Source organism: Lepeophtheirus salmonis, chromosome 9 (genome assembly GCF_016086655.4).
Source record: "Lepeophtheirus salmonis chromosome 9, UVic_Lsal_1.4, whole genome shotgun sequence".
NCBI lineage: Eukaryota > Metazoa > Arthropoda > Copepoda > Siphonostomatoida > Caligidae > Lepeophtheirus > Lepeophtheirus salmonis.
In genome coordinates, this window is record NC_052139.2 from 15,242,648 (window position 1) to 15,262,674 (window position 20,027).

Consider the following 20,027-nt stretch of genomic DNA (forward strand, 5'->3'; position numbering starts at 1 on the left):
TCACTTTATATTTTATTCATAGTGCTTTATTATGAACTGCGTGCATTTAGTTTCAAGTTAGACTAATATTTCTCCCTTCCAATTAATTACACAAGTCAACAAATTTTAAACCATATTTGGCTTCTGGATTGAAATGGTTTCTTTGATTAAAAACAGCCCAATTTTTTTGCTTTTGTAGAGTATTTCTTTTTAATGAGCTACAAGATTTAAAATTATGTGTCGCAAGATCTAAATAAAAGAAAAATGGATTAAATATTAATTTTAGTTATATTTTTTCTAATACACAAAATATTAATAAAAAAAAATATTTTTCTGACTCGGAGAAAATTCCTTTTCATCAAAAAATTAATGATGAAAAAAAGGACTCTTTCTTTGAAATTCTATTCTATTTCATTCTCATTTTTGATTTCAATAAGAACAATCATAGTTTTATCGTAGATAATAAAAAAAGAGCACCTTATAAAAAATTATATTTTAAAAGTCATATAAGATTTGTTGCTTGAAATGTATTATATTTAGCAATCAATGTTTATTTATTGCTTATAAAATGTCCCTCTCTATGGGTCACACATCCTTTTTTTTTTTTTGGTTAAGTCGTTATTTGCATCTTTTTCGAACAAAAACAATCAAGAACCAATCATTTCAATTGAAGGGGAAAAATTTGTTGAGTACTGTTTTTCAAGCATAATACAAATATGAGTTTTAAGTGGCACATCACCATAAAATAAGTCTTGATAACAAACAAGAAAAAGAGAAAATCTCCATTTATTTTTTACTTCATATATACAAAGAGGCCAATGTTTCATATATATTTTTGAGTTATTGGCTATTTATTTAAATACATGGGATTAGTTAAGACACCCAAGAGTTGTAGCTATAGTTCAAAGTCTTTATTTGTTCTAAGATACTTTTATTGGCCTTATGTGACCTTTCAAATAAATTATGTCAATTTCTTACACTTTTATTGTGACAATTAATTTTTTCTTACCTTAAATGGAATTTGCGACGTCTTTACAGATTTATTAAGAATAAGTTTGTTGAGATAAATCAACGATGAGTCGTCAAAGATTAAAAATGTATTCTACACTCAATTTTGAGAAAATCCTAGACACAATCTCATTCATAACACAGATTAATTAACTCTTAACAAATTTAGGCGAACTGAAAAAATATTCATTAAATATAACTTCTGAGACAATTATGTATAATAATGTATATTTTTGTAAAATAGATACCATCATCTGAATATTATAACACCATTTATCTCAAAATTGTAGTAGAAATATCTGTGTATCATGAATAGAACCTTTTGTCCTCATTATTTCTATATAATTTCCTATAATAAGACAATAAATTACACTCAAAGGCAGTTAATCTTAGCAGAAAAAGCAAGAAGATTAATAAGTGTGGTATCATTAAAAAAAAGTTACTCTAAGCACGAAGCAAATTATTATTTTCTATATTTTAATAGTTTAAATATTTTACTTTTTTTTTTTTTGATATAGCGTTATTCTAGTATAGTGTTGTTAAAAATTATATTTACTAGAAAAGAATACTTAGTTCTTATGTGTCATAAATTGTTGTTACAAGGAGAGTACCAAAATTAAATAAATTGTATTTTGTATCTTTTTTTTGTTGTGGTGTTGAGTTGATAGATGGTACTTAGGCAGAAAACTTGTCATAATAAATCAAATATATCTGTATATATTTTTTATTTAGAAAGCCTTACTATCGAACATTTATGAATCGTATTAATGTTCCTTAATTAGAATATTAGAATTACATGATAAATATTATTTTATATGGGAATGATTCTGGTCAAAGTATACTTTATAGATGGACCTTTACTTATATTTGTCTCCTTTTTTAAGTAGTAAAGCATTTACTCTTTTATGCTTATATATACAAAGTATTTTTTTAATATCTTGCCCTCTCCTCATATTCGCATATGACACACTTTCAGTTAACTCCCCTCCCTATATAGTAAGCACATTATAGCAATTGTTTGCAATTTCATAACACCTATAGGCCCATCTAAACTACGTAGGTACTTTGTCTCTAGCTACTTAGTAGAATACTCATGATATGAAAGAGATAATTATATTAAACAACAATCCTGTATTTAATGTCTTATACAATTATTTAAATGTATTGAAGTACCCTGTACTTCCCAGAGTAATTAGCGTCGGTTAAATGACAAATTTTGCTTTGGTAGTATAGAACAGGGATTCTCAACCTTTTTTTAGTGATGTATCACTTGTAAAATATTTATTAAATCCAAGTATACCATTCAAAGCACAAAGGATTTTTAGCTTCAGTGACAGGGGATTATATTTTGAAGTGGTGCTTGGTTTTTGGATTTTTTTTTTTTTGAAAATAAACCCAAAAATTAAAAAAATTCCGAAAAAAAATTCAAAAATCCTTTGTTATTAAAAAAAATCAAAATCTATTATCAAAAAATAAAGTTATTTCTAAAAAAACAAAATCAAAATCCTCAGATGGAGAAAATTTAAAAATCCAAAGCTATTCATAAGAGATTAAATTAAATTTCAAATATTCAAACTTTTTCGAAAAAAGTTTAAATATTAAATTTAAAAAAAATCCTTAATTTGAGTACCTAGATCCCTTTCAGCCCACCTTGAGTTATGTGACTTGTAAAATATTCTTTCAAAACTTCAAGTATCCCCTGGAGTGCCTTACAGTACCCCAAGGGATACACGTACCCCATTTGGGAACTACTACTATAGAAGATAACTCCCCAACTTTTTTTATTTTTTGATATGGCGTTATTCTACTGGGATTAACAGTGTACTAAGTATTTTATAATCTGTTCTTGAATGGTCAACTATTGTCTTCTTTTTAGCTTAATCTGTTGAGTTCAAAGTATTTCTTATTAAAAGGATATCCCTATTTTGAAGAAAAAAAAATTGAAAGTAGGAATCATCTTTTAACATAAGCCTTTAGATACAATAAACACAAAGGGCTGCATTTCAAGTCAACATTAGAAGAAGTTTTCACAAATGTAAAACTGAATTATGTACTTTTATTTAAATCTCGTAATAACACAAAGAGTTTATTGTGCAATTATTTTAACAGAAAATCGTCAGAAGAAAAGTTATGCTCTTTAAATGTTGAAAACTGGAAACACAGTTACTTATTCTTACGAATTGTGTGAAAACAATACATTTAAGAAGGCTAAAGACTTTTAATCTTTTTTAGGTGGCTATTGAAAGAAATCTTTTAAAACAAATTTAAAAAAAATATTATGGTCTGTAAAATGGATGGACGAATAAAGCCCTAATTTATACTAAAGAGCCTTTTTATGTTTTACCCGTCCCAACTAACTATTTTAACAAAGAGCTTTTCCTTTGAATGGACACAACAATATTACAAATCCTTTTAACTTGGCAGTAATACCTATCATAAAAAGCTCAATTGAAAAGATCCTTCCAATGAGGAAGTGCGATATGAATATTGCTCTTTTAGTTATTTTCTTAATTAAGTATGCAATTAAATTGGGATGAAATATATATTTCAAAAAATAATTCGAAAGTTAGGGGGAGAATAACGAAATTGTCCTAATTGCATTTAATTTCTTATCTATTTTTTTTTTCTTTTTGCAAGAAAGTTTGATAAACGCATTATGTATTTAACTTTGTTCACGAATCAATTACATAAATTGTATTACAACTTTGAGACAGAGAAGTCTACAAAAACCTATATAATATTGTAAAGAAAGTTTAATGTCTAAACATATTAGCATGGAGGCAAAAAGGCAAAAGGTGTCTGATTTTCTCCACGCCCAAGTGAGTATCAATGAGATCATGAAGGTCGTAGTGTACTCCTGGAATTTTTTTTCCAGGATTAAATGCATAGTCACTTCAGGTCAGAGTCTCGACAGATCCCTTGGTAGCGGTAGACGCTGGAAAATCGGAATAATGGAGAATGTGTGCACTGTGATCATGAAAATTCTGGCCAAGTCGATGAGGCAGCATGCCAAGGCTCTCAATGTAAGTGATGGGACTGTAAGGAGGTATGTGAAGAATTACGGAAAGGGCTCTTATCTAGGACGATATAGGCAACTGCATTCAACAGCAACAAAAATTTTGATAGTGCTATTATAAACATTTTCAATTTCAGTAATAATGATTAATTAACTATTCATTAAACATATTAAGTTTGCAAAAAAAAGAAAAAGGAATATATGCAAATTGCAATTGAAAAAAAATGCTTTTTATATTTTTAAAACTATCCAATTATACCATATTCAAATAATAATGATGGTAAATTATAATTCAAAAGCAAACTGATAAAGTATAAAATTTACAATTTAAATATATTCGGACATTATCATACAATTTTAGATATTTTTTAACAAATGCATGTAATAATACAAAGAGAGTTTGATGCTCCAACATGTTAGCATGGAGGCGAAAAGGAAGAGGGTGATTGATTTGTTTCACACCCAAGTGAGTGTTGATAAGATCTTGAAGGTCGTAGGGTGCCCCTAGAGTTTTCTTTCCAGGATTAAATGCATGGTCACTTCAGGTCAGAGTCTTGAGAGATTCATTGGTAGAGGTAGAAACCAGAAAATTGGAATAATGGAGAATGTGGATACTGTGATCATCAGAAGTCCGGCCAAGTCGATGAAGTAGCGGCAAAGGCTCTCAATATAAGTGATTTGGAGGTATGTGAACGATTTGGGGAATGGATCTTTCAATGAGAAGCCAGAATTGGTTGACTTGTTTAAAGCATAATGGTTCAACACTTTGCACCTGTTCAAGGACTGTTCCTTCCTCAACTAATCCATTTTGTGTGTAGCGGAGAAGAAAACCTGTGCCACACCTCAAGGTATCTGTCAAGCAGTAGTGGCTGCATATTGTCCGAGTTCTTCATCAAGAAATCCACCTTTTTATTCTTGGAAAAGTTTACCCCATTTGTTTTTTATCAACAAGTCCACGATTTTACCTCTCACTCCGTATGTAAAAGTTTTATGGGATATTTCATCCCCAACATAAAGAATTGACAAATGAACGATCTCTTCCCTTCCATCTCATCTAATAGGAGGAAATTGCCAAGTTCTATTGTTATATATCATAACTTATGTGTATATATATACAATTTACATACAAATATGACAAAGCTGATGATAATAGAAGTAAGTAGGGGAATAAAAAAGATCCAAAATTAATAGGATAATAGCTTTTGAAGGATAATATATATATTTATAAATGGAGAGAAAGTTGAGTACATTTTGCTATTTATCTGATGTATGAATCTTCCAAGAAGATGAGCTATTAAGATTTTTGATTGCTTCAATTATTCTATGTAAGGATATAGAGGATACACTCTGTACGTATTTACATGAAATTGTATATTAATATATGCATATGTACAATTTATTTATGTATGAATCATGGTTAGAGATGTGAAAATCTGCATATTTTTAAGTGTGCAAGGATACAACTATACCCTTAGGTTGCACGTAGAAGTATTTATTAGAGTTGATTAACTTGTAATGAAGAAATAAAAAGTGCAAAGAGAAGGTGGCAAGACAATAGAAATACAAGGTTTGACCATCACGTAATCGAGCTTGCTTTTATATCTCTATATCTTTACTTTTCATACAAAAAGTGAAATAATAGACAGCCTAATGTATTTATCAACCTCGAGCCATTTCATCTATGAAAAGATGCAATCAAATAAATCAATTTCTCAAGCAAATTTGATTATTAGAAAGAAACTTAATTGTATAGTTATGGTTTACACATCAAACAGGACTGAAATCCAGTAACTAGTCTTCAAAAGTTTTAGCGCCTTGAATCTAGTATGAATTTAATTAATAGAAACTCAGTGACAAGTTTAACAAATGATTTTTACTTCAATAATATTTATAGTTAGTCAATTAATTATTCATAATTATTGAACTGATATTTATGCAACTAATCATAACTATACGAACATATGTTATAAATTAATATGAGGAAAAACAGTGGCTACAAAATATTTGAGAATAATTTTTTTCTCTAGTCTTAAGTCTAAATGCATCTAGCTGGACTTTTATGTATAGCTGAAATTGTTTTGTGTTTTTTTTCCAAAAAATTATGAATACATTATTTTCTATTGTCAATGTTGTAAAAGTTAACAAAGAATATAACAACATCAAGATTGTTCTAAAGAGTTTACAATATCATGTTCATGGATGGTTAACTTTATTTTAGGTAAAATGTACTATGTTGCTGGGACAGTAAAGATACAATAAAGCATTGTGTAAAAAAAAAAAAAAAAAAAAAAGGCCTCAACGACTGACTGAGCTTACTTCCCTTCCCCTTCCCTTCCACATAAACTTAGATTTAGGAAGTAGTTTGTCAAAACTCTTGATCACAGAAAAAAAGGTTTCAGCTAAATAAATTTAACTTTTCCTGGTCTGACTGTAAAGAAAAAAGGGACTAAAATCTTTGACGTACCTCAAATAAGAAGATTAATGAGAGATAAAAATTTTATCACAGACAGAATTAATATCTTAGAATACATTTTTTTATCAGGTGAATCATTTTCTATAGAATAAGAAAGTAGACAATTATGAAGAGATATTGTGTGAATGGTAATCTTGGTCTTGGATTTTTTTGCAAGAAGGAGTAGCTGTGAGATGAAATAAATAAACACAGGCCTCACTTCATATCAATCAAGGACATAGGCTGGATTTACTCCGTTTTCAATACTCAATACTTACTTCTCAAGCAGTACACATTTTATAAAAGAATAATGATAAAAGCTTAAAAATAAATTAGATAGAAAAGTAAAAAACTAGGATTTACAACCCCATCCGTAATTAATCAAGAGAGACTTTTCTTTTTATGACTGCTTCATTTCTTTCATTTGTGCAACTAGAGATTTACTATGTATACGAATAAGTAGATATGTGAAAATTATCTAAATCCTCGTAATTGTAAAAGTATATTTTGGCAACTTTGATAGACGACATATTTGATGACAGAGATTACTATAAAGACTATTGCGATCCTTGTTCGATGAAACGTTGGAATTCTCAAAGTAGAGATAAATAAAGAGCACTAATATTTTTGCAGGTTACCAATATACTTTTTATAAATATTTTTACTAAATTATCTATCCCCTATTTTTGTCGAAGCAAATAATACAAGTACGAGATTTATATCATGAAATGGTATTTATTCTTCGAATCAATTATAGTATAAATTTCATAAAAATATTATAAAGGACAAATTTAAATGAACTGTAATTTTTGAGTCTTTGTTTGAAGAAGCAAAAACATTTACTAAATTATTCACATCAATAATAGTTCAAAAAATGTCTTTATTATCTCTATTTATATTTGATACAAACCTAGATATCAAATAAATATTTTTCCATTCCAACTAGACAATATAAATAAAATAATTAAATTTCTTTCAAATTCAATTTGGCGAAAGGAATTAATTTTATTGTATTGTGAATGGGTTTGAAAAGTTTATATGATGTAGATCTAGACTTCAAGTATATAAAAGGCTTCTTAAAACAACTGACTCCACTTGTCAAATGTGAGATGCACAAATTTTATTTTCGACAATGTATTAATTTTTTCTCCATAGTGGTGGTAATTGTTTGTACAAACGTTTTGTTATATCTAGAGATGGGATTTTTGCAGAAGGGCAAGAATAAGGTGGGAGCGAGACTGATGGTACTACTGAATTAAGTCCTTCTTAGTCTTACCTGCCTGTTATATATTATGGAGGGAAAAAATGAATTACTGCTTTGAAGAGGAGAACCAACTACATTTAAAATAATATTATTGCAGAGAGAATATCAGAAATACATTTCAATATATATTTTGTTTCTATAATGCACTTTTAAAACAATTTATCCCATATATATGCGAGAATGCTTACTTCAGAGGGAGATGTTAACACCACGACGACATATCAAATATTGAACCAAAATGGAAGGAAAGGGCAATTGCAATATCAATCTCTAGTTAGACACAAGGTCTATAAAAATTAATTTCGAACACATTCGTGATTGGGGGAGTTGTAACTTTTGTTTTGCGAAAAAAGTCATCATTTTGAATCCAGCAGAGTTTAAACTTTTTTACTGGCTTTGTCGATTTATTGTCTTAGGTCATTGTTCGGGATATGATTTTTGTAGTGAAGAATTATATTTTTATTCTCCTTGCGCGTCCTTGTGATTGTTGTTCGATTTCTTTAGACTGAGGTTATATAAATGAGTCAACTTAATTTAGGTACATATGTTTTTTTTCTTGTTGCTGCTTTTTTTATTATTATTTCCTAGAGTAGATCATTGTTTTCCATGATAAAACTTGATTTTGAATTTTGACTGAATTCCTGACAAAAAGTGCCATTGATACATTCATCATTTGATTAATTAAACCGCGCAGTCTTCAATAATGATTTAAAATACGTAAAAACAACTTTTTTAATAAATTTTATCTTAATACGCTTTAGCTTGTTATTTCCTAAATAATAAAAGCCACTAAAATATTTGTATTTGTCTTCTTAAATCAAAACATTTTCATCAAAAGAATTTAAAAAACCTTTTTTTTTATTCAAGTTGTAGGTTACAAATTATAGACAACTTATTCAAAAATATTCGCAAACTTTTGAATAAATTTACTATTAGTTGTGATTTTTAAATTTTCTAATTGTTTGATCTACAATGTCAAATGAAATAGAAAAGTTATTATTCTTATAACATAATTATATACATAAAAAGACATGCTAATAATTTTCACTAGAACATTTCTAATTAATTCATTAGCACAATATAATATACTCGTATTTACAAAAAAAACCTCATATATACACATACATTTGATTCTAATAACTATGTCTATTTGTTAGCCTATTATTATTAGACGAGTCAATTATCTTTTATTCTCTCTCGCTCCTTGAATCAATAATAATTATACTGATTGTTAAGAACAATTGAGTTTTTTTTTTTGTAGTTCTTTATGGATATTTCTCTTAATCAATGATAAATGGGAAAAATACATTTATAGCACTGATTATGAAATAATCAGTTTGATCCTAATAAGAACATACATATAATATATAGAAAAAAATATTATGTGGACATTTGATTTAAAATTTATAGGCTATTTATAATTATTTATTGTACTTGGTCTAATGGATAAATAGTTTTCCAATTTCTATTGAGTTTCTACATGTTATGCTCCAACACTTTCGATGAATAACCTCCTATGATTGTGGTATTAGTAGGGATGGGATTTTTGGAAGGGAAATGAGAAGACCGTAGCAAACCTTTATGGTATTGCTGAATTAAGACCCTTGCTCATATCAGCTGCCTCTTATATGATTTTGGTGGTGGGGGGGGGGCATGGGTTGAAGAAAGAAAATGAATTACTTATAGTTAAAAAATCAAATATTATTATTTTCATTCTCTCACCCACCCTCTCAATCGGTTCTAATAGTAAAAATAAATATTCCTGCGCCAAAAATGTTAAAATTTGAGCAAAAATCAGATGTGGCTGCCCTTGCCCAAAAATGTTGACTGAAATGGCAAATTTCTCAGCATTAGCTGACATTTTTACTTTTAAACACAAATGGAACTTAGAATAATTTACTTTTTTACCACTACCGAGAACTGAAAAGTACACTAGACAATGGTTTATTTGGTAGATAAAGTACTTTCTAATACAATAAATATTTAATCGTTTACATGTTAAAAAAGATTGAATATTAAAACTAAAAAAAAACACTAAACCAGTACAGATATTAGGATAAAATTTATTAATACTTAGAGACAAAGTTGGTATTGTACCAAGTGGTTCATTAAAATCTGAACACTTTGAATTTTAAAATTCAACAAGATATACATTATTAATAAACAATAGACTTTAAACAAAATTAATACAGTAAATGGATGTGTGTCTGAGGTCTCTTAATCATTAATGTAGCCCCCTCCCCTCAGCGGCAATGGTGGGCCGAAGAAGGCATGGCACACGTTGCGGATGTAGCCCTCTGTCATAGCATCCTGGTGCTGCCGGATAGTGGCTTTGAGAGCAGGGTGTATAGATGACGGGCATTACAGGCATTCCCCTCGATATGTCTTGTAACATAGGAGATGGGTTTCTTTCATTACTGGTGTCAAAAGTGGCCTCTTCAGTCTCCATCCTTTTAATAGTTCTGTGGACAGTCTGGTGTAAAACCCCAAGATCTCTTGCATGGGCCGTCATGGACTATAAGGGTTGATTTCTTTAACTCCTTCGGATCCAGTTTGGTTTTTGGACAAAGCCCTTCTTCATCTTCAACGTTTCAGACTTTGTAACAGCATAGACAATGGTCCTGTAGACATCAAAATGCTTGGAGTGCAGGAATGAAAATGTGTAAATAGCGTTGAAGTGTCATATTTTCTACTTGTAAGTAAGCTAGAGACCTCATGTTTGTTTTGTTTATAACTAATTGTATTGAATAAATTAGTAAATGCTCAGATTTCAAAACAGGCAACTTTAAGTTATTAAAACAATGGGATAATTTTTCAATATAAGGCAAAATATTAAGAAGCAGGGTCCAGCATTAAATATTAATTAAAGTCAAAAATATTTTGCACAGCGAAGTTTTAATTGAAAAGAAACTGAATATAACGTTGATGCAAGTAAATGTAAAACATTAATTTTTAAGGCCCCAACTAACCTCCAAAGTATAAATGACTTGATAAATCAAAAGTAAATTGAAATGTATGTTATCTATACTAATAGAGAAGTATTTTTGCAATAAAATAAATAGAAATCTTATGTCAATATAAGAAATCAAATTATACTTATAAATAGATGACCGCAATAAAAAAAGGTAAAATATTATAAAACAAATACCTTATAGAGGAAAGTTTATTTGAGATATGGAAGCTTTCTGCTTACATTGCAAAAGATTCGGGCTACCTATACATCAACTCAGATTTCTATAGGTAATTCAAATTCAAATTCCAAGAGAAAGAAGACAATAAATAATAAAAACGTCAAAACAATTATGAAACAAGTCACAAGGGCCTTTTGGGGGCCTCAATCTCCCTTCCCAATTTTTAAAATTATATATATATATATAAATATTAGTTGTGTACAAGTTGAGATGTCTGGGCATGCTGTAAATTGTATACGCTTCCTGTACGAGTTTCAATTTCTTCGTCTTAAAATGCGTTATTCAATTACAACATTGATCATTCTAATTACCAAGTATCCATTGATACTATCATTTATTTTTGATCTATTAAAATTATGGTTTTTTTATATTAATGACTAATATAACTCTGGGCATTTGAACTTTAAAATGTAATTTACATCATAATTATATTTTGTATTTTTATTAAAATAGTCAAAAATTAGAGGATTAATATATTCCTCATCCATAGAATATTCAATTATTGCATGAGCCTTATCTCCCAAGTACTGTTACTCTTTAATTACTTAATTATTCATCTCATATTTTTATATGCAACTTGTATATAACATATTAAAATAAACCACTTTTATAAGTAATTCTATGACGGTGTTAATAATTCTTTAGGCTAAGCCGCCCCCCCCCCCTCACCCCAAATTATGCCCTTGGAAGAGGGGTAAAATCCCAGAGGTTGGGCATTGGTACATTCATTAGTAAACGGCGTTTGCATTAAACTGTGGATCTTATATTTTAACAATATAATATATTGTTTATATTATTTATATATTATTTACATATAATTACATAATATATTATTTACATATAATTATAATACATATATATAATATATTATTTACATATAATTACATAATATATTATTTACCCATACTTCATATGGACTAAAGAGGTTCCAATATCCAATAGCTACATTCTAACTCTAAACAAACAAGTTACGACTGGAAAAAAAATTAGTAGAGAGGTGATTTAAAATTCAAGGTGCCTCTTCTCTTTTTTTGTTCTTACGTACAGCAATTTTTTAACAGAGTGGAGAAGATTGTACATAAAAATCGGACTGCAAAATCACGAAAGCTGACTGGCTAGTAGCAATGGTGTCCAGAGATGTCAACGCTCTATTTCATTCAAATTGTTCAAAGGATTGAATTTTATGAATGTAAATGAAATTTAGTAGATTTTAATTTCAAAATATATGTTGAAGTTAAGTTTATTGATAACAGAGTTTAAAATGTACCAAAACCAATAAAGAAGTTAAAAATAAAAATAGACGGAAGTAAATTATGTTTGAAAGTCCTCATTTATTTTTTAGAAAGAAGGAAGGATTTGTGTTGATTGTGATGAGTGAATTAATTATAGGTCAACAGGTATTTTTATGGCATAAAGCAAATTGCAAACAGGCAGAGTTCTTTTTATCTGTAGCTATTTTATGAAATAAAATAAACTGCGATAAAAACAATATATCCTTAAATTTTTATTTTTCAAGAAATTGTGAAATACATGAATTGCATCAACATAAAAACATCTTGAACGAAAATCAAGAAAATGTGAATATCTTGATATATTTTTTACTTCTTATGTACATACAGACCAATCATATATTATGGATTATTTAAGTCCATTATAGGCTTTGTATTCCAATTTGTGTGATACACCAGGATTTAAGCTATAGTTTAAAACCTTTATTTGATTTATGAACTATATATTTGCCCCAATGGTGGCTTTCAAATAGAATCCATCAATTTCTCATTCTGTTATCGTGATAATCAATTTTGGTTGTTGTAATTGTAAACTACTTAACTGATGGATGTATATAATACATAATTGGCTATTGGGTTTTTAATTTTAATTGCTTATAATTTCTTTTGTAACAAAACAAATTTATTAATCCTTATCAAAATGAGCCTTTTTCTTCTTTAACATATGAAAAAACCTTTTATAAACATTTTTCATATCTGAAATTTCTAGACTTTTCCTAAATAAACTGCAACTTTAAAAAAATAATTATTTTTTATCATTCTATTTTGGCTGAAAATGACATATGTACACAAATTGTATTATGAATCATTTTGACCCGGTTATTATAAATGATATTTTGTAGACGAAATAATTTAAAAATCATATACATATGTTAAAAACTAAAAAAAAATATTGATATATATTCTTGTAAATGCCAAATATGATCACTTTGGACAGAGAGCAAGAAATACTCTAATTGTAGAATATGTAGACTTACAGCAAAATGATATTTGAATCACAATATGTATTTACATAAAGACTACACAAATATAACTTATTAAAATATCTTTGATTAGGAAGATTTGTAAGATCCAGAGTTTAAAAAGGATGTATCATAATATATTTTATGCATAAATACATTTTTGTTCTTGAAAGTGATAATTTCTTGTCAAAAATGGTAAGATTGAATGGCCTTAATTGGCAAAAAAATAGAAATGAGGTTAGGAAGTATACTCAATATATCATAACAATGATTCATGGGCCCCAAGATATATCATGCCCCATTCGAATGACATCCTTTCAACTCATCACTCTAAATATTGAAGGAATCATATTAAAAATGATTAGGTTGGAAGGTTGATAAGATTTACATTGGGTTATTGACATTTTCAGGTGTTTATCAATCTTATGGTGAGGTATTTCCTAGCCTTTTGAGTAGTAGGACAATTTTTAGAACTACAATGCTGTTGAAAGAATTTCAGACATACTCCATGATATAAATTTAGCACGTCCAAAAAAGACAGTAATAAAAAATTATTCATGTACAAAAATATATATGTTAAATCAAAACTAAGATTAATATATAGTCGAATATCAAACATCTCTGAGCACTTTATAGTCTCGTTGTATATTTTTAATAAGTTTTTTTCCTTATGGTTTTTATTCTTATAAATTAAATAAAAATAGAAAACATTCTATTCGACTTAGAATTATATCTGACTTTTTATAGTAATTGTTCCTATAGAATGAATTAAATGTAAAAATTCGTTATTATATGGTTAATTTATCGTATAAAATATCCTTTATCAAGAACTTAAAATAAATTTAGTGTTTTATAGTAAATAATTAAGAGAGAGTCATTTTGACCCGTAATGCATAGTGTGTGTATAGAAAGTAAAGAGCACACAAGGGTTAACCTTCCCCATTTTTTGGTCTTAAATATCTCCAATATAATAAAAAGATGAAATCATATTTCACTTAAGGAAAAAATATAACCCATTATTATACTCATAAAGTTATTCTTCCACTCAAACATTGTTCCTTAATTTGTTCAATATTAAAACTATATTTTGTATGGAGTTTGTTTGGAAAAGAATAATGTCTCGATTATTTATTTGTTTTTCAGTCAAAAGAAAAATTTGAAGCGTAAATGATTAATTGGTCTTTGTTAATGATTCTTATCAGCTTGACTAATCTATTAATTCTTATGTATCTCTCTCTCTGTTTCATCTTATAATTTCAGATATTGAAAATAATATGAAATAATATTAATAAAAACTTAAGAAGATAAAAAACTCGCATACTAAAAAAATAGAATTCAACCTCTAATAAAAGCTAAGCCACTATTCTTTCGATAATAAAACCCTACAAAAAGGGATTTGTTAATTTTCATTAATTTTTTTCTGAATTAAATCGTCTTACATCTAACATATTATGAAAAATTAAGTGTAGTTTTTTTTTTTTTTTGCAGATTTCTGATTACAAATGAACAAAAACTTAAAAAGTCCTAAAAATACACAATGTATAAACAAATAATTACAAAATAGTGACAAGTGCATCAAAAACAACTCGAATTAAGTATTGAATCTTTAAGAATTTTATATCAACTGGTGTTATTACAGGGCCGTCCGGGTGGGATAGAGGGGCTGTTTTTTTCCAAAATAATTAATTTTCTGTGAATGGCTTTAGATTTTGAAAAAAAAAAAAAATTCCAAAAACTATTAGATTTAATTTTTTTATTTATATTTAAAATTTAATATTGATTTTTTTTGCCATAAAATTATATATTTAAAATTAATTTTGAATTAAAAATTCAGCCTATTATTAAAATACATCATTACACTTATTTACATATAATCGTGTATTCGTCATATATATTATCAAAAAGGTTTAAATAATAATACAATTGATAGACTGTATTTTTTTTAAACTCCAATTGTAATTTTCTTGAAAAAACCAAAGCATTTATTATCTCCATGTTTACATATCTTGCAGGTGAACAAAATAAAGTTTGATCCACGATGATTTAAAAAAAAAGCCTAATAAACATATCATTATATCTAATTATGACTTAAACAAAAATTATAACTCCATAAAAAATAATACCTAAACATATTTCACGTCGTTACCTTCATTGTATACGGCAAACTTTCTTCCAAAAAGAAACATACAAAGGGCGTGATATTATCTGGTAGTTAGCTAAATAAGTCAATCACATCAACTATTGTGATTTCTTAAATACTCTCAGAGTTCAGACTATTATTGTTATATTATTTCTCCACAATTTTTAAAATGAATGACATATATAAATTTCATAATATTCAAATCCTATAATATATTATTCGATACTATTGTTTTTTAATATAGCCATGCATTGTATTTCTATAGGATTTCTTCATACAAATAATAAGATGGTCAATATAATATATATATGCACCACGAGGGATCAACTAGAAATTGTATTCCTGTAAAAGGGAGCAAAATAATAAATTATGAAATAGCCCTGACGTATCAAGTCCGAGGAAGGAATCGAAATCTGACAAAAAAATAAATAGGGTATTTTTGTATGAGCGAGGTAATAATAATACTGTGATCCAGCATCAATAAAAATAATAGGAAAAACAAGACAAAGTGACAATAAAAATTACAGCTTTTTTCATTTTTTATACAAATATTTAAAATTCCAAGTTAACAACAATTTTATACAATGTCGGAGAATTTTACCAAAAAGTTGAGTTCTTTAGCAATTACAATTTCCAAATTTGTTTGGTATAGGTTTCATGTTTCATCTGCATGAATGAAGGTCATGTCGATAAAACGATATGAATCGTTTTGAAATAAAACTTTTTTCACATATTTTTTTTTTTTCAGAAATACTTTGTTTCTTAAAATCAAACCAAAAGTTCAGATGATCTGAGTATTTAAATTTAGTATATTCGAAACTTTTTTTTTTTTAATTACAAAAATAAATATCTTTCATATATCGGGAACAAATAATTGTATTGGAAAAAAAACCTGAAGTTGAAAGTACAATTATATGTAGATGTACATATACTAAATTTTCATAGAATATAGAAGCTTCCAATGCTAATTTACATTGATTATTATGTTGAATATAATATATAAAAATGTAAAATATATATTAGATTAGGACATTATTGAAACCTCCGTTGGTGAATATTCTTTTTTTTTACGTTGTTAATTAAATAGGGTTTAATGTAATCCCGAATATTATGCAATTTTACTACATGATACAAAGTCGATTAAAACTCAAAATTACGCTATTACGCTGTAATAGGCGCTTAACTATTCCACTTATTTTGCAGTCGACGACATCATTAGTTTGGGGGAAATGATGTTGGAGTTCAACATTTTTATTTTCATTTTTTTTGATAAACAAATCTATAAAATATTAATTTTAACGAATTGTAGATACATAAATGTATTACTTAACTTTGATGAGGTTGAGTGTGATATTTAGAATAACAGGTTATTTTACTATAGTGGCAACCCAAATAAAAATTGAAAAAAAGAAGTAATTAGAGAAAGCAAAAAAACGACTTTTAATCGAACTAATTAATCAAATTCAGCAAACCTCGACTTTAAATTGCAAAATCTACGAATCATTCCAAGAAAATACATTTTCACCACAACAAAAATTACATTTATTCTTAAGGATGTTTCAGCAGTAAACTAAAAAATTCTGGCACTAAAATATATTTTGAACAGATTTGATGTATTTTATAGAAAATACCTGTTCAGTATTGAAGGGTTAAGTAAATTATCCTTTTATCATATTCAGTTTCAATGTATCAATTTCTATAGCTTCTAACTTATTTAGTATATTAGTACATCATATTTCTCCTAATTACCTATATTCATATTTAAAATTTAAAAAAATAACGCTCTCTGTAGTTTTAAGGGCCATTAAATTCATGCTTCCATAATGAGTATAGCTATTATAAATAGATTCGAATAATAACAACATGCATTACCTCAGCTCCCTTAGAAATTTCCATTTTATATATTCGAAGTCACATAACTAATGCACAAGTATCATAGGATAAATAGATATACTAGGCTTCAAACAAGTCACTCTCTTTTAATTAATAAAAAAGATAAAAGTCCTATATTTGTTCACTTATAACTAAATAAATGTAAATTCTTTTTCTTGAGTATTTATGCGTCTATTTTTTATCCAATTAGCTTTTTTTTCTAAAATCAAGAACTTACTCCTAGATCTTTTATTTTCCAACTTATAAAGTAATAAAATAATTTCTCTTCTTCGCTACGAGCGCATCTTTTACATATTTCCTCTGTTTTTGAGTGTTTTGGGCTTTTTTCCGTGATGCTCTTTATTAAAACATCGCCGCGTGGCTTTTTTCTCTTCCTTTTGGTACTAAATCTACGGATTATAGATTTAATTTCATACAGTATATTTATACAATAATAATCCCATGTATATATGCTTACAAAAATAGGCTCGGCGCATCATTTGTGAAAGCAAGAGGGTCAATAAATGTCATTTAAGACATAGGTTTTTTTTCTGATATTAAATAAGTGTTAAATAATTTATGTTTAACTATAATGAAAACGTAACTGTACCATTATATTACATAGTCGTTCTGGGATGCTATTATGTGGTGATTGATCAAATAGTTCCTCTTCTGTCATCTTTTTCATTGCCCACTTACGGGCTTAAAATTGTCATCTTGGAGTAGATTTTTGATCCTTATGAACAGTAAAATATAATTCAAGCCTAGTTCAGGGCTGTAGGAAGGTTGTTCATCGCTCGGGACGCCTCTACTGTCTCCGACAGTTTGTGGGGTTATAAAAATATTCCGGAGCTGTTTGTACACTAGATCGTCTCTCAGGATCCAAAGAATGGTTTTTGATGTAGACAAACGTCTACTACAACTTGTCGAGTGTTCATCCGAGCATTGGACTCCATCAGGTGACAAACATAGGAGATGTTGTCAAGTGGCCAGTTATAACAAGGGCATCGAAGACGACCCTTCTATTCAAGAGTATACGTGACTCTAGTCCAGCTTAAAACAGTCTGCCGTGTAGAAAAAGGAATGTGTTCCGACTTGGTGTTGGAGAGTTCAATGTAGATATCCGTGACTTATTTTTCCATCTTCCATTGGAGCTACACATAGGTGCAAAAAAAAATATTCTCCATCGCGCAGCGGGGAAATTACTAACTAATATATATTTTTTTTTACACTTATAGGGTGAGAAAAATGATGAGGACATAATTTATCATCTAGCGTTTTGGTGTAAAAGTTATGGCACTTGCAAATTATTTATGAATCAAGTTAATATATGATAGGTGATTGACCAATCTTCCTCAGTTGTTCTGATGTGTACTCTTTTTAAATCCTGACCATCCATGGGACTTTTTTATAAATTCATGAAATGTTCATTTTTTATGGGTTAAGTCGATTTTGAGGATGAAAAAAGGGATATTTTCGTGTAAAAGAGAACGATTGGTGTATCTAATATAATATTCATTATTTTTTTTTTGTAGTAATAAAAAAATTTGAAATAAAAGTCAATCTGAAAATATAGGTCGATCCAAATCAAATTTGTTGTCTAAAAAATCAAATCTAAGATAATGACAGAAATCTAAATGTAACTTTAAATTTTACTAATTTCAAAATGTTTATCTTCTTGCCCCTAAAACTGCCACATTCCCTTTTTATAAATCAAAATATGGACAGTGGACACACTAGTTACATGATAAATGTAATTTTTCTAAAAGTACAGTGGCCATGATCCACCTGTCCTTACGCCCTGAATAAGTATTTCATCTGATAGAATCAAAGTACCCACTAATTATTCGATCGTCCGCTACGCGCTAATTCCTTTAATTTTGAAGGTTTATGGATCTGCTAACGCTGAATCCACTAAAGTTGATCCTCTATTTAAATTATTTTGATGGACAAGTCTGTCAAATGACCTGTGGATTATCAAGGAATCCGTCTAGATCAAAGGTTCCTATCAAGGGAGGAATTATGGATATTCATGTGAGGGGGAGAAGTGTCTTTTTCTTGACCTTAAAACTCTCTTAAGACGGTTAAAATCTCCCTCTCTCATCTTAGCAAAAAAAACAAAAAAAACTACTGCCGACCTTCTTTATAAAATGAATCTCTTTCCCCAAAATATGTAGCAACTTTTTATATCTTTTTTGTTACTTGATATAACAAAGTAATTACTAGTTTGTTTTCTTAAAAAAAGACTTCGTGTACTCAATGGTAATATAATAGTTGATCATTTTTTGCAAAAAAAAAAATTCTTATAATATTTTATAAACAAATAAGGCGTTTAGGAAAGAAAACATTAAGTATTAAAATATATTAGATGAATTAGTTTTATCTAGTCGTGGGTCTTAAAATCTAATACGTATTTTGGAAGTAAAATTTGGTTAGCATTTATCGTGATTTAGGAAAATGCCAATAACTTGCGCACGTACTTTTGTTTGCATGGCCTCTTATGTGAAGTAAAATAGTCAAAATATAATATTCATAATGATAAGAGAAGGGGAAAAATATGAATGAAATCACCATTTTAATAACTTAAGTTTTCTTAATTTTATACACTTTTAGACTAATTACCCTTTATTATTATTTAATTTCTGTGCCTTTATTTGCATTTTATTATTTAAATGCAATTATATGCTTATTTATTGAAAATGATTATGTTCACCTGTTTTGGTTGAGAATAGGTGTGGTTAAGAAAATAAAATAATAATGAAAATTAAAAGTTTAATATTGTAAATTAAGCTTTTGAATGATAAAAGTAACTGAAGTAAATATATATAAAAAATAAAAATTCTTATTGATATGT

At 28.1% G+C, this 20,027-nt stretch overlaps 1 protein-coding gene across 1 annotated transcript in view; it reads right to left on the reverse strand.

Moving 5' to 3' along the window:
- The window catches only part of LOC121124540 (cyclic nucleotide-gated channel beta-3), a 56,357-nt gene extending 38,921 nt beyond the window's left edge, over window positions 1–17,436 (reverse strand). Inside the window, exon 1 of the mRNA XM_040719703.2 lies at window positions 17,174–17,436. The gene's annotated coding sequence lies outside the window, so the exon portion shown is untranslated. The remainder of the gene's footprint in view (window positions 1–17,173) is intronic.
- Between the last annotated feature and the right edge of the window lie 2,591 nt (window positions 17,437–20,027).